At 34.5% G+C, this 12,937-nt stretch overlaps 1 protein-coding gene across 1 annotated transcript in view; it reads left to right on the forward strand.

Moving 5' to 3' along the window:
• The first annotated feature begins 1,021 nt into the window (after window positions 1-1,021).
• Window positions 1,022-12,937, forward strand: part of LOC145260323 (GRIP and coiled-coil domain-containing protein 1-like) — a 49,265-nt gene continuing 37,349 nt past the window's right edge. Inside the window, exon 1 of the mRNA XM_080118212.1 lies at window positions 1,022-1,094. The gene's annotated coding sequence lies outside the window, so the exon portion shown is untranslated. The remainder of the gene's footprint in view (window positions 1,095-12,937) is intronic.

Raw genomic sequence — 12,937 nt, forward strand, 5'->3', positions numbered from 1 at the left:
GCAGCAGCAGCCACAGCCGTTCCCCTCAGCTCTTTCCAGCAGCAGCAGCCACAGCTGACCCCCTCAACTCTTTGCAGCAGCAGCAGCAGCCACAGCCGTTCCCCTCAACTCTTTCCAGCAGCAGCAGCGGCAGCTCCCCTTTCGGCGACAGCAGTTGATTCAAAAGTGCCTAGTCACCTATCACTGTTTGTTCCCTTGAGGAATACCACCAGCGAACCCCAACTCGTCCCAGCGACTCCTTAGTGGCAACAGTCCGGGTCATCATCACTAGACCGTACCAGCATCTAGGCCCCTCCTGTACCTGTCAGATCCTGATCAGGCCAAGACTCCAACCTCTCTAACACCTGGATCCCTATTCCGGCCTTCCTAATGCCTAGCTGACCGTATATACCTATTCACCTTGACCCTCAATAAAGGTTTAAACTAAATTACTTTGTTTGTTCTCCTTGCTTCCATACGTTCATGTTATTATATAACACGACTGAATAAAGAAAGAAATCTACTACAAGATGCTGTCCTGGTGATCACTGTAAAATCATTAACCCATTAACCCTTATCCTCGAGTGGTCTGCGGGTCTTGATAACTGATGACCTCTCCCCTGGTAAAAAAAAAGAAAAGAAAAGTAATAAGTGGAATGAAACGATGTATGTAAATAATTTAAAAAAAAACGAAGAAAGAAAAGAGGACAAAGAAGAGAGAAATAAAATGGGGGGGCATTCTAATATCACAATGTATTCTGACTTCATGAAATCCTTTAATTTTGTAATGGAATGATAGTTAGTTAAAAGAGAGAGAGAGAGAGGGAGAAAGGTGGAGTCTATAACGTATTCGAATTTTGTAAAAACATGGTAAAAACATGATTAGCAACCAATATCAAAGTTAATAAATTATATAATAAATAATAATTATAACTAATAAAGACCCAACGGGCCACAGGTAGTCTAGTATAATGTTTAAAAAAAAATTATTTTTTTATTTTTATTTTTTTATTTATATTTCAAACCGGAAGTCTGTCCAAGTGTTCTAATGACGTCATAAGATTTCTACCGGAAGTTAAGTTTTACACACTCAAAAGTCAACTTACGACGACGTGGTGAGTTATGTTTTTTTTGTTTTGTTTACATTTTTATTTATTCCAGAATAAATTCCTTCGCGAAAAGAGGTTAAATTTTTAACACCATCACTAAATCGATCGTTTAGATAATTTAGTTTCTAATTAATGACTACTAAAATTAATTGGCGAGGAAAATTTTAAATCGACAATTAGTGTGATCGATATGTGTCACTGAAATGTCATGTCGAATCGGAGTTAGTTAAAAGAAAGATTACTTACGCAGTATAAAGGCTGTACTATATATGAGATAGGATTTCCAAGTTAAATTCAAGTTTTACGATATCTTTTGTTTATTAAATTGTTAGGTGAAAGTACAGAATAGTTTAAAAAAAAGACCCCCCCCCATGTTAATAATGGGTTTCTAAATAATGTTATTATTTCAGCATGGTCCGTACCGTACACACACACACACACACATATATATATATATATATATATATATATATATATAACTCCAGGAAAAATCCTGAGAGCTTTTAAATATCTATTGGTGCCTCCTTAGCAGTGTCAGAAATTTCGTGAAAATAGTGAATAATTCCACCCCATCTTTCCAAGCTTATAACTCCTCGAAAAATGTAATTCAAGCCCTAATTTTTTTTTTCAATTAAAGGAGTAAGGACCAAGGTTTTATTTAAAAAAAAAAAAAAAACAAAACAATGTGTTTTTTTTTTTTAAAAAGGTTTTAAACTTCGGACTTTACAGGTAAATTTCTAAAAAACTGATTTTTTTTTTTTGTTTTAAATTTGAATATATTATTTATTGACCTTTTCTCTTCAATTTGTGATATATAAACCTATTAAACATAAATTAATTATTTACTTTTTAATAGACATTTCAAAATGAGAGGCGTAAATTATTCGACCCCCTATCTTTCTAAGCTTATAACTCCTCGAAAAATGTAATTCAAGCCCTAATTTTTTTTTCAATTAAAGGAGCAAGGACCAAGGTTTCATTAAAAAAAAAAAAAAAAAGACAAAAAGAAAAAATGTGTTCTTATAAAATAAGGTTTTAAACTTCGGACTTTACAGGTAAATTTCTAAAAAACTGATTTTTTTTTTTGTTTTAAATTTGAATATATTATTTATTGACCTTTTCTCTTCAATTTGTGATATATAAACCTATTAAACATAAATTAATTATTTACTTTTTAATAGACATTTCAAAATGGGGGGGGGGCGTGAAAATGGGGGGGCGTGAATTTAAAAAAAACGTTTGTCTAAAATATTATATTCGGTTTATTGGAAAGAACATAAAATTTCACATTGACCCTGAAAATATCGTAAAAATAGAATCAATAGAAAAATTTTGATAGATTTTTAAAATTTAAAAATTTAAAAATATTGAGTTTAAAAATTGAAAAATATTGAGTTCGGAAAATTCATTACTGTTTTAAAAAAAAAATAAAAATATTTTTATTACTTTTAAAACAACTGTAATAGTTTATTTTGGAAGTATAATCCATAAAGAAAATAAATAACCCACTTAACAGAGAAATTACGAGATTTTTATATTGTATTCGCAGTTTCGTGTTAGGGGTGTCAAAAATTCCTACAAAAATTCTGATCTCCTAGCCTCCCTCATTCAGTTTTAGGGAGCAATTGAAAACAAAGGCCTATAACAAGATCAATCAGCAGTAAAAATATCAAAGGGATGGAATGGTGCCACTTTGTAATAATATCGTGCACCGTGCAGTCTGCGCGCGCGCACACGCACCGCACCGCACATTCCATTAAGACAAAAGACAGCATTTGTTGATATAATAATGTTATTTATAAAGTCATTCATTTTTAAAGAGTGGGGGGGGGGGTTTTGTAACTATCCTGTACTTTCACCCAACAATTTAATAAAACTGAAAACAAGATATCGTAAAACTTTGATTTAACTTGAAAATACTACTTAAAAAATGGCGCGGTTCAATAAGTGCACACTGCACAACTTGTGCACTTATTGAACCGCACAAGCACCATTAAGTTGTTAGGTGAAAGTACAGAATAGATAAAGGAAGCCACTCCTCGTTCCCCATTCTAAGAAGGGTTTTCCTAAATAATAACGTAATTATTAAAAAAAATTCTTAACACGAGTAAGAGCAACCGGAAATGAAGTGAAAACAGTAATCGTTATGATAAAGATTAAAAGCAATGTTGTTGTGTATATAGAGCCACCACCGTTAACGCGTTACGACATGCGACTATACAAAATGAAACCCGAGTTCCCGAAATGAGACGAAAAAAACACTGATTTATTTACATTGCGCTTTTGATAGTTTGGAATTTTTATAAACTTAGTCTCGTCTTCAAACAGTTTTTATTTATTTATTTATTTTTTTTTTTTTCAAATTGTATTTTTTATAAAATTAGCAAAAGAACGTTGTGAGTCTTTTTTTTTTTTTTTTTTTTTTTTTTTACAAAGGAGTCACCACTTATCAAGGCCAGGAGGCCACTCGAAGATAAGAGTTAATAAGTGTACAGGTGTCAATCGGAAAATATCGTAGTAACCGTTAGTAGTGGATATTTGCTAAATTGGATTACTTACGGGGATGGCTCATCAAGAATTTGTTTATGTTGAACTTGAAGACAACCATATTGTAGTTAGTTGGAAAGCAGAAAAACGGAACAGAGTTCCGTAGGTGTGCATTTCTAAGAAAGAAGCTTTTTTCATGGAATCTACATTTAGTTTTAGGCACAGATAGAGTGAGGGAAATTATTGATAGTGTGGTAATTTTTACTTACAGGAACTCGATGTGGAGGGGTGAAGCAACGGAATTCTGTGTGGCAGTCGTTCAAGCAAAAGGTTTGAAAGTGCTTGGTCGACTGCTTTTAGTATTAGTGTTTGGTTTTTGTCCACTCACGTGGATCGGACTTAACATTTGCATAGAATCGACTAGTGCGTATAAAAACACCCCCTATCATCGATATTGCTGGTTGGTCTTTTTGTTTTAGTCCAGCAGCCTGTTTCATAGTTACTGTTACAAAGACGATCTGTTGTTGTAAGCAATGAGGCAATTCATTGCAACTCCTGTTGACCAAGAAAAGGCGTGAAGGGTTCACCACGCAAGATAAGAGTTTCATTGTTTTTTCCTTCTATGTCGAGTTCTGGTTTAACCTGTTGAGTTGCAGAAACGCCTCCCGCTTTTAGTCGGTTAAAATCCGACAATAGTGGTTTCAGCTAGACGAGTGTTTTTTTGTGTGAAAGGCCTGGGAGAGAGCATAGATTGGAGCTCGGACGAGCACTTGCCATGAAAATAACGATAAAGCAGAGATAGACTCGCAACATCTCTTCTGTGGGAAAGAGGATGCAGGGAAGAAAAACGAGCATCCCCACTAGGCTACAAAGTCTATTTTGAACTCAATCAAGGCAGGATAAGATCTTTTCTAGCAGCATCTGCTCAGATGTGGAAACAATACTCCATCCTTGGATGTACTTGGCTCTTATACAGGTAGAGAATTGTATCAGCAATGAGATATCTACTGGAGTGGTAGAAGGATCCCACCATTTTTCCAGCAGCCTTGGCAACAGATTTGATGTGCATGTTCCATCTCAGATCAGGAGTAAAGGTCAGACCCAAAAGCTTGTCAAAACATGGAACAATTGATGCCAATGCCAGAGCGTTGATTATGTAAAGATAGAAGCTTAGTTTTAGATGCATTAAAATAAACCAGTCACCTATTTCCCCATTGCACCACATGCTCAAGATCAGAGGAGAGAGAATCAGAGAAAACTTGGTCGTTTACGGCCTTTGAAGTGTTGCCATAGATGATAGTGTCGTCAGCATAAATGTCTACGAATGAATGTCTCTGCTCTATTATTATTTTTATGGCAAGTATTTGTCTGAGCTTCAATTTATGCCCTCCCCCCTGCCAAACTTTCACTTTGTATTTTTTTTTGTTTTTTTATATTAAGTGTAATTCTAAATAAGCACTATCGATTTTAATAAATTCAAAAAATATTTTTGTAATAATAAATTTTTAAAAGCAATACGATTTTGGTTCTTTTTGTTTTAAGATTATCACAAGGTGTTAAATTTAATGTCTTATAGAATTAGTTAACATCCAATTCTTCCACCAACAAATATTGATGTTTATAAGATGTTCATGTAGTTTGATTAAAGCATTGTTGAATGTGTATATAAAAGAAATTTAAGTTTATAGGACGAAATACACTATAGAAATGTAATGGATAGATGCAAATTGAAGCAACTTAAGATATAATGATGGAACAGGCTATGCAGTTGCACTTTTATATGCATGTATATATATATATATATATATATATATATATATATATATATATATATATATATTCTATAATATAAAGCTAAACGTCTGTGTGTGTGTCTGGTCACGAATAGGCTCCTATATGGTTAACTATTATAGAAAACTGATCACATATAATGATAGAAAATGTATCGAGACACAGGAATGGGTATGTTTGATCTGGCATAATGATGATTCATTAAAATTGTGGAGTCTGCATACGCGCCTGGTCCACAAAGTATGGAAATAAAAAATTTAAAAATTAAAAAAAAAAAACGTTTACAAGTGTTTTTGATATAGATGTACATAAGAATACTTTGATAAATATGTTTTAACTTAAATAGGGATGGTATAATAAAATTGTGGGGTCTGCATTCGCGTCTGGCCTCCATAGAATGGAAATAGGTACAAACTTTAATAAAGACTTTTCATATCTATCTGCATAAGTATTATTTGATAATTATGTTTCAGTTTGAAGAAATATGGTATAATAAAATTATGGGGTGTTCGTTCGCACCTGACCTCCATAGAATGGAAATATGTCACAAAGTTTAACAAGGTTTTTAAATATAGATCCACAGAATATTGTGATAAGTGTTTCAGTGTGAACAGGTATGGTATAATAAATTATGGAGTTTATCTATTTTATTTCTACTTTCATCATATTTTGCTTTGATTTTGATACCCACAAATTCGAAGCTATCTCTTTACAACCCTTCCTTTTCATAACTTATCATACTTTCATAAATCAGAGTCCATTTTCTGTATGGTGTTTTTGAACTTTGGTTTAATTCTAAATAAGCACTATAATTTCTTTTTCTGTTTATTTAAATTCAATTAAAATAATATTAAAAGGTAGGGTTTTTTGGGTTTTTTTTTTATATGTTTGTTCAAGTGTTACAAGAAAGGTCTCCCTTTTCTTGTAAGAAAAACATTAAATAAGTAAAAATGAGATTAGATAGACCGAGATTCGAACCTTGTAAGCAAGGTTCAGGAATAGGGTCAGAAATGGAATTTTCGCATTGTTCAGTTTTCACATAAAATAGTTTAGATATGTTGTTTGAAAAGGAATTTAATTATTCAAATCTTTTTATGAAAACTGAATTAAAATAAGGTCAGTTAGAAGAACAATAGCAAATTTAAATATGTTGATAAATAAGTTAGGTTGAAAAATAGGTTAGAGAAAATTCATTGTCTACAAAAGTGGTTTGGAAATGTGCCAAACAAAGTATGTTTAGGCCACATGAGTTCTCCGCGAGGTCCAGCATGTTTTGGACATACGTATGACGTCATGGCAGAAATGAATTCTCAATATAGGAGCTAAAATTAGCCAGACGGGAGACAGAGTTGGACACAGGAGGCAGTCGAGTCTGGATCGAGTCAGAGGAGGGTCCCCCTTTGGAAGCGAAGTGTTAGAAAGTTTTAATCATGTAGTCGACTTTTGAATTCCTGGATGTCATCATAATTGCAACCGGCCGAATGTAATAAAAGAACACGTCATATTTTGTAACTGCGTTTTCGTGTTGTGTCATTCTTCAACAATTAAAGGTAATGTGAAACATTCTTTATATGAACATTGTGTTCCTCATCTAAGTAATGTGTTCCACTATCTAAGTAATGACTGTCCCCTCCTGTAGCAGTATCAGAATTTTGGGGACATTCGCAGGCGAAGTCGCCATTTTGAATATACACCTATCTTTCTATCAGATTTTAATAATAGTAAAACGTAATTTAAACCCGTAAATTTTATTTCAATAAAACGAGCAAAGACCAAATTTTAATATCATAAAAGCTTTAATAGAGAAATAAACAATTTTATTTATTTTTCCGTCGATTTCTTCACTTAACATTCGAACAATAACATTACTTGAATCTTACGATAATTATTTTAACGGCAAAATAAAGAACTTACCTGGTTAATGAGTAAGATATGCTTTCTTTTAATCTTCCTGTATGAGAATTTATTCATATTTATGTATTATAATCCATGTATTTTTAAATGGAAGGATTTTTCCAACACACGGCGACGACGGCGTGTCTTTAAAGCAAGTTGTAACGACACCGGAAGTGAAAAATTATCTCTTACTTATGTACGGAGGCCTATAAGTGTAAAAAAAAACCACTAATTCAGAAACCTTAATAATCTCGATATTGGATTATATTCCTTAAAATTTACCACTTTTAAAGGTTTTCGGAGGCGCTGAAAACATAAATAACCATTTATATATACGGCAAACGAAACTAGTAGTTTCCAAGATAAAAAATTTTACAAATGGTCACAAAGTGGGGGGTCACTTTTCTATAATGATGTGACGTCAAATGGGCACCCACTTTATGGCCACATTGCAATGAACAGATTGACGGTAGCAGTACGTTTTTGCCTGACTTAAGGGAGATAACTTGTCCGTTTTTTTTTATTTTTGTGCCTTGACGCTATCGTAGACAAAATCTGATAGTTTTCATTTTTTCATTAACACGATTTACGATATGACGCAGATGTTCAATGGTATTTTTCTTTTTTTAATATCTTAAAGAAATACCTGAATATTTTTTTTATTATACTATAAATCTGCATTATCCGAATTCGTCTTTTTTTTTTATATATCGAAAAAAAAGGAAACCAGGAATTAAATATAATTATATAAACTGATCGACTATTAATTACTGGAACATTCTAAACAAAAATTAAGCTTCCACGTAAAAAACAAAAAAACAAAAAAAAACACGTGGTTATCGAAAAAAGAAGGATTTAAATTTTGGACTTTACCGGTAAATTACCAGATAAGTGATATTTTTTGTTGTTTTAAATTTGAGTATTTTATTTATTCATGTTTTATCTTCAATTTGTGATATATAAAACGTTTCAAGCAAAATTAATTATTAAATTTCTCATAGACATTCCAAAATGGGGGGGTGAATTTATAAAACAACGTTTGTCTAAAATATTATATTTAGTTTATCGGAAAGAGCATAAAATTTTACATTCACCCTGAAAAAAACGTAACAATTGAACGAATAGGAAAATTTTGATAGATTTTTAAAGTTTAAAAATTGAAAAATATTCATCTCATAAAAATCAATTGATTTCATTACGTAACAAAATGGCTCCCTAGAGCGCACGCACGCACTTTGTAAACAATGTTTTTTAAACAATGAAAAATAATATTTCTATTATTTTTTAAACAACTTAAATAGTTTATTTTGGAAGCATATTCTATAAAGAAAATAAATAACCCACTTTAGAAAGAGAAATTACGAGTTTTCTATATTTTAATCGCAGTTTTCTGTTAGGGGTGTCAAAAATTCCCCCAAAATTCTGATACTGCTACCCCTCCTGTGCTATAAGAACTGATAACCCTCCTCTCTATAATATATGATATAAGAACCACAGACAGTAAAATGTATAAATGTCGTTCTCCCTCTCTCTTCTATTTCTTCCCCTCATCAATATGAATGTCCCCTATATAACACAAGCTGGGGATGGAGCATCCTGCCGGATGCCAAACATTCACCTGCTAACTCAGATATTCCAACCGAGAGATCTTTTTAAGATTTTGACCATCCCTTTAAATGCAATTGTTTGAATCTCTCTTGCACTTAGTTCACTGGGTATATTTGCCAGGCAGTTTTTGAAATTATTTTTCATGAGTCCAGTTTCTCCTATAATAACTGAAATGATGGAGATCTTCCTAAGATTCCAGTTTCTTTTCATATCGTACATAAAACCTTGGTATTTCGTTATTTTTTTTCTTTTCAGCTGTGTTTAACCTAGCATAATAGGGGACACTAACTTCTACTAAGGTTGCTTCTTTCTCCTTCTTGTACCACGTCTGTCAGGTTTAATAGCTCCGTTTTCTAGGTACATAGCTGTAGGAATTGCATAGTCATAGTGGATGGTGTATGACTTATTTCCAACTGTTCTTTATGGTAAATATGTTCCCAGGATTTGTTGGTCCAGTCGAAATATCTACACCCTACATTGTGTCGAATCATATAGTAGCCGTCCCTCAGCAAAACCTTACAGTTGGATGTCAGGTGGATCACACTCTCTTTACTTCTGTGTAGCAGAAACAGCACTTGCTGTCATTGCTTCGACCACTTTTTGTCTGAAATAAAAACATTTACATTTATTCAAATCACATAGTCTAACCCAGCTGTTACTTGTTGTTGTTGTTGTTGTATGGTATATCGCCATCTTGTTTTAGCCTTATCGCCATCTTGATGTATGCAATACAAAAGCTGGAATAGTTATTTTTATGAAAAAGCGAGACCTCTGAATTTTGAAAGCAAAATAAAAAGTAAAAATCCCAAATAAAATTAGTTTCTTTCCGCTTGCTATATCCTCTCTCTCTCTTTTTTTTCTTCTTTTTTTCCCTACAGTTATAGGTTACATGGCATTACTACTTCCGGTGATAATACGTTTTTTTATGATGGATTCTTTTTTATTCTATCTTTTCTTTGTTGCCTCCAACTGTTAATAAACAGAGAGAGAGAGTGACGGAAATAAGAATGATAGATAGGGGTGAGGGTTGGACAGCATACATTACTTTAATATATGTTGTCTGCCCCCCCATACCAATCATTCTCACCGTAATCATTAAGAGAGGGCGAGTGTGATAGAAACTTAGTAACAGATGAATCTAAGTTTTCTACTTGCTGTTCCGCTCTCTAGTTCTGTTATCTACCTATCTCCCTTTTTTTCATCTGACCGTCTTATCCCTGAGTGGCTTCCGGGCCTTGATAAGTGGTGACCATCGTGTAAAAAAAAAAAAAAATGTAGGGAGACGCAATTTTCCATTTGTCTCGGCAAGTAAATACAGGGTGTTTCAAAAGTCTTGGGAACATAACGATTGTTAATAACTCAAAAACTATTAGGAGTTGAAAAATGAAATTGGTACCGTTGGAAAGGTTAAAGTTTCAAGTTTTGTGGGGAATCTTCAAAGTTGCTCAATATGAGCACCATTCATCACACGGCAGACATCTAGTCGATAGTCCATTTCCTGCCAAACGCGTTCCAGCATCTTGACGTTAATGGTTCCCACAACTGCCGCTACTCGAGCCTTTAGTTCGTCAATATCTCTTGGAAGGGGCGGCACATAGACTTGTTGCTTGACAAAATCCCAAAGGAAAAAAGTCACATGGGGTATGATCTGGAGACCTAGGAGGCCAGGGCATGAGAACGTCATCACCTCGCCCAGATCTCCCAATCCATCTACCAGGCAGCCTTGTGTTAAGAAACTGCCTTACTCTAAGACTCCAGTGTGGTGGTGCACCATCTTGTTGAAAGATGAAGTCATCAGAGTCTGCTTCTTCCAACTGAGCCATTAACCAGTCTTCCAGCATGTTGAGATAGGATTCACCAGTGATAGTTGCCTCTTCAAAGAAGAACGGTCCATAGACACCTTTCTTGGAAATTGCACAAAACACGTTCACTTTTGGTGAATCTCGCTCGTGCTCAAGAAGTTCATGAGGATTCTCAGTACCCCATATGCGAGTGTTATGCTTGTAAACTTTGCCATTCAGATGGAAGGCCTCATCGCTAAAAACAAGCCGGTCATCAAAGCCGTTATCCCTGCTGGATCTTCTCACTGATTTACGGGGGCTCCGCTGAAAGGCTGTCCGAACTTGCTCAACTGCATCTTCTGAAGTTGAAGGGCGACCTGTTCGCTTACTTGGGCATAAACACCCATCTTTCACAAATTTAGCATGCCATCTGACAATGGATTTCCTTTCAGGGGCTTCTTTTTTAAATTTCCTGCGAAATGCACGCTGAACACATGTCTACGATTCAGTCTTTGCAAATTGGAGGACGCAAAATGCCTTGTCTTGTTTAGAGAACGCCATTACTGCACCTGGAAAGATAAGACAAAAATCATTAGTATGACCAAAAACTTGATTAAGCAAGCTTTAAAATGGCACCAGTTTCATTTTTCTACCTGGAATAGAACATGAGATATACGCATTTGTAATGTTCCCAAGACTTTTGAAACACCCTGTATTTACGTTTAAGATAAAACACGCACTTTCGTTTGTAAGGTAAGACGATACAATACAAACTATTGTGTGCACACACACACACACACACACACACATGCACAATAAGCATACAACGTATACACTAAGGACTCTTGTAAACACCATATGCACAATAAACATATACATGCAACAAAGATTTCAACTTCATGCATACTTCTTCACACACACACACACACACACACACACACACATATGCATGCACACGCATGTACATAACACACTCTCTTTAAATAAATATTTCTTATAGTTTTATAACTCGGCTTCAACATTCTACCTTTTAAATGTCTCCTTTAAATGTCTCTCAGTATCCTGGTTGTGTATTATGATTTTTTTTTTTTTTTTTTTTACAAAGGAATCACCACTTATCAAGACCAAGAGGCCACTCGAGGATAACGGCTAAAGAGTGTACATTGGTCAAAAAGGACAATATCATAGTAATCGTTAGAAGTGTAAATTTGGTAAATTGGATTACTTAAGGGGAATATCTCATCAAGTACTTGTTTACATTAGACTTGAAGACGGCTGTATTGTAGTCAGCTGGAAAGCAGGTAAACGGAAGTCATCCTGATACACACGCACACACACACAAGCTCTTGATATATCTGAAGTATTTGACAGGGTCTGGCATAAAGGTCCACTTCTCAAGATTACCAGCTAAAGTTGTTGGAGTCGATGTAACAAGCTATACACATTGTAAACACGTCCAGTACAAAAATGGTGACAGCATTACCTACGACAAAATGGTAATCTTATTCCTCTGCATATTGTACAGAGGGACGTCCTTTGTCCCAACACTGGTGATCCCTTCCTCTTAACATTATTGAACTAATCCATTCATGTATGCCATAAGCAAACAAATGAGGCCAATATAAGCTGGCCTTTGTAAAACACAACTCACCATCCAATATGTGACTTTTTATGCTGTTGCAACAAAGGAATATACGTATGAAAAAATTACCGATGTTCAAAAATCAATAACTTCGAAGCTTGGAAACGGAACCAGCTGGAGTAGTTACAGCTTATGTAACAACCTGTTGAGTAGCAGAAAGAAAATATCATACAAAAGTAAAGATTTTGTAGCGAGCCGAACAAGCCCCAATTCCAATAATCAACTGATAATGACTGAGCTATATTTATTCGTTCATAAAACTGCTATAAATAAACGTGCAAACTGACAGATCTAGCAGTTACACAAAATGAGCTAAGAACAACATGCTAAGATTTGAGACACTTTTTTTTTTTTAACCCTGTCTAAAAGGAAGAGACTAGTGATAGGTGCACCGGCCCAGATGTAGCAACAATACTCCATGCATGGGCAAATGGTGGCTATGTAGAGATACAGGATACTGTCAGGCGTGAGTGGTTTTCTAGCATGGTAGAGGGAGCCCACCTTCTTTGCAGCAGCTTTGTCAATGTCTTCAATGTATTTGTTCCAATTCATGTTTCCTGTGAATGTTAACCTGAGGATTTTGAATGATGAGTTCTTAAATAGTGCTATTAGTCATGACAATAGGTGGTTCACAGAAGATTTCT

The sequence above is a fragment of the Euprymna scolopes genome, chromosome 36, assembly GCF_053919585.1.
Source record: "Euprymna scolopes isolate OS-2025 chromosome 36, ASM5391958v1, whole genome shotgun sequence".
Classification (NCBI taxonomy): domain Eukaryota; kingdom Metazoa; phylum Mollusca; class Cephalopoda; order Sepiida; family Sepiolidae; genus Euprymna; species Euprymna scolopes.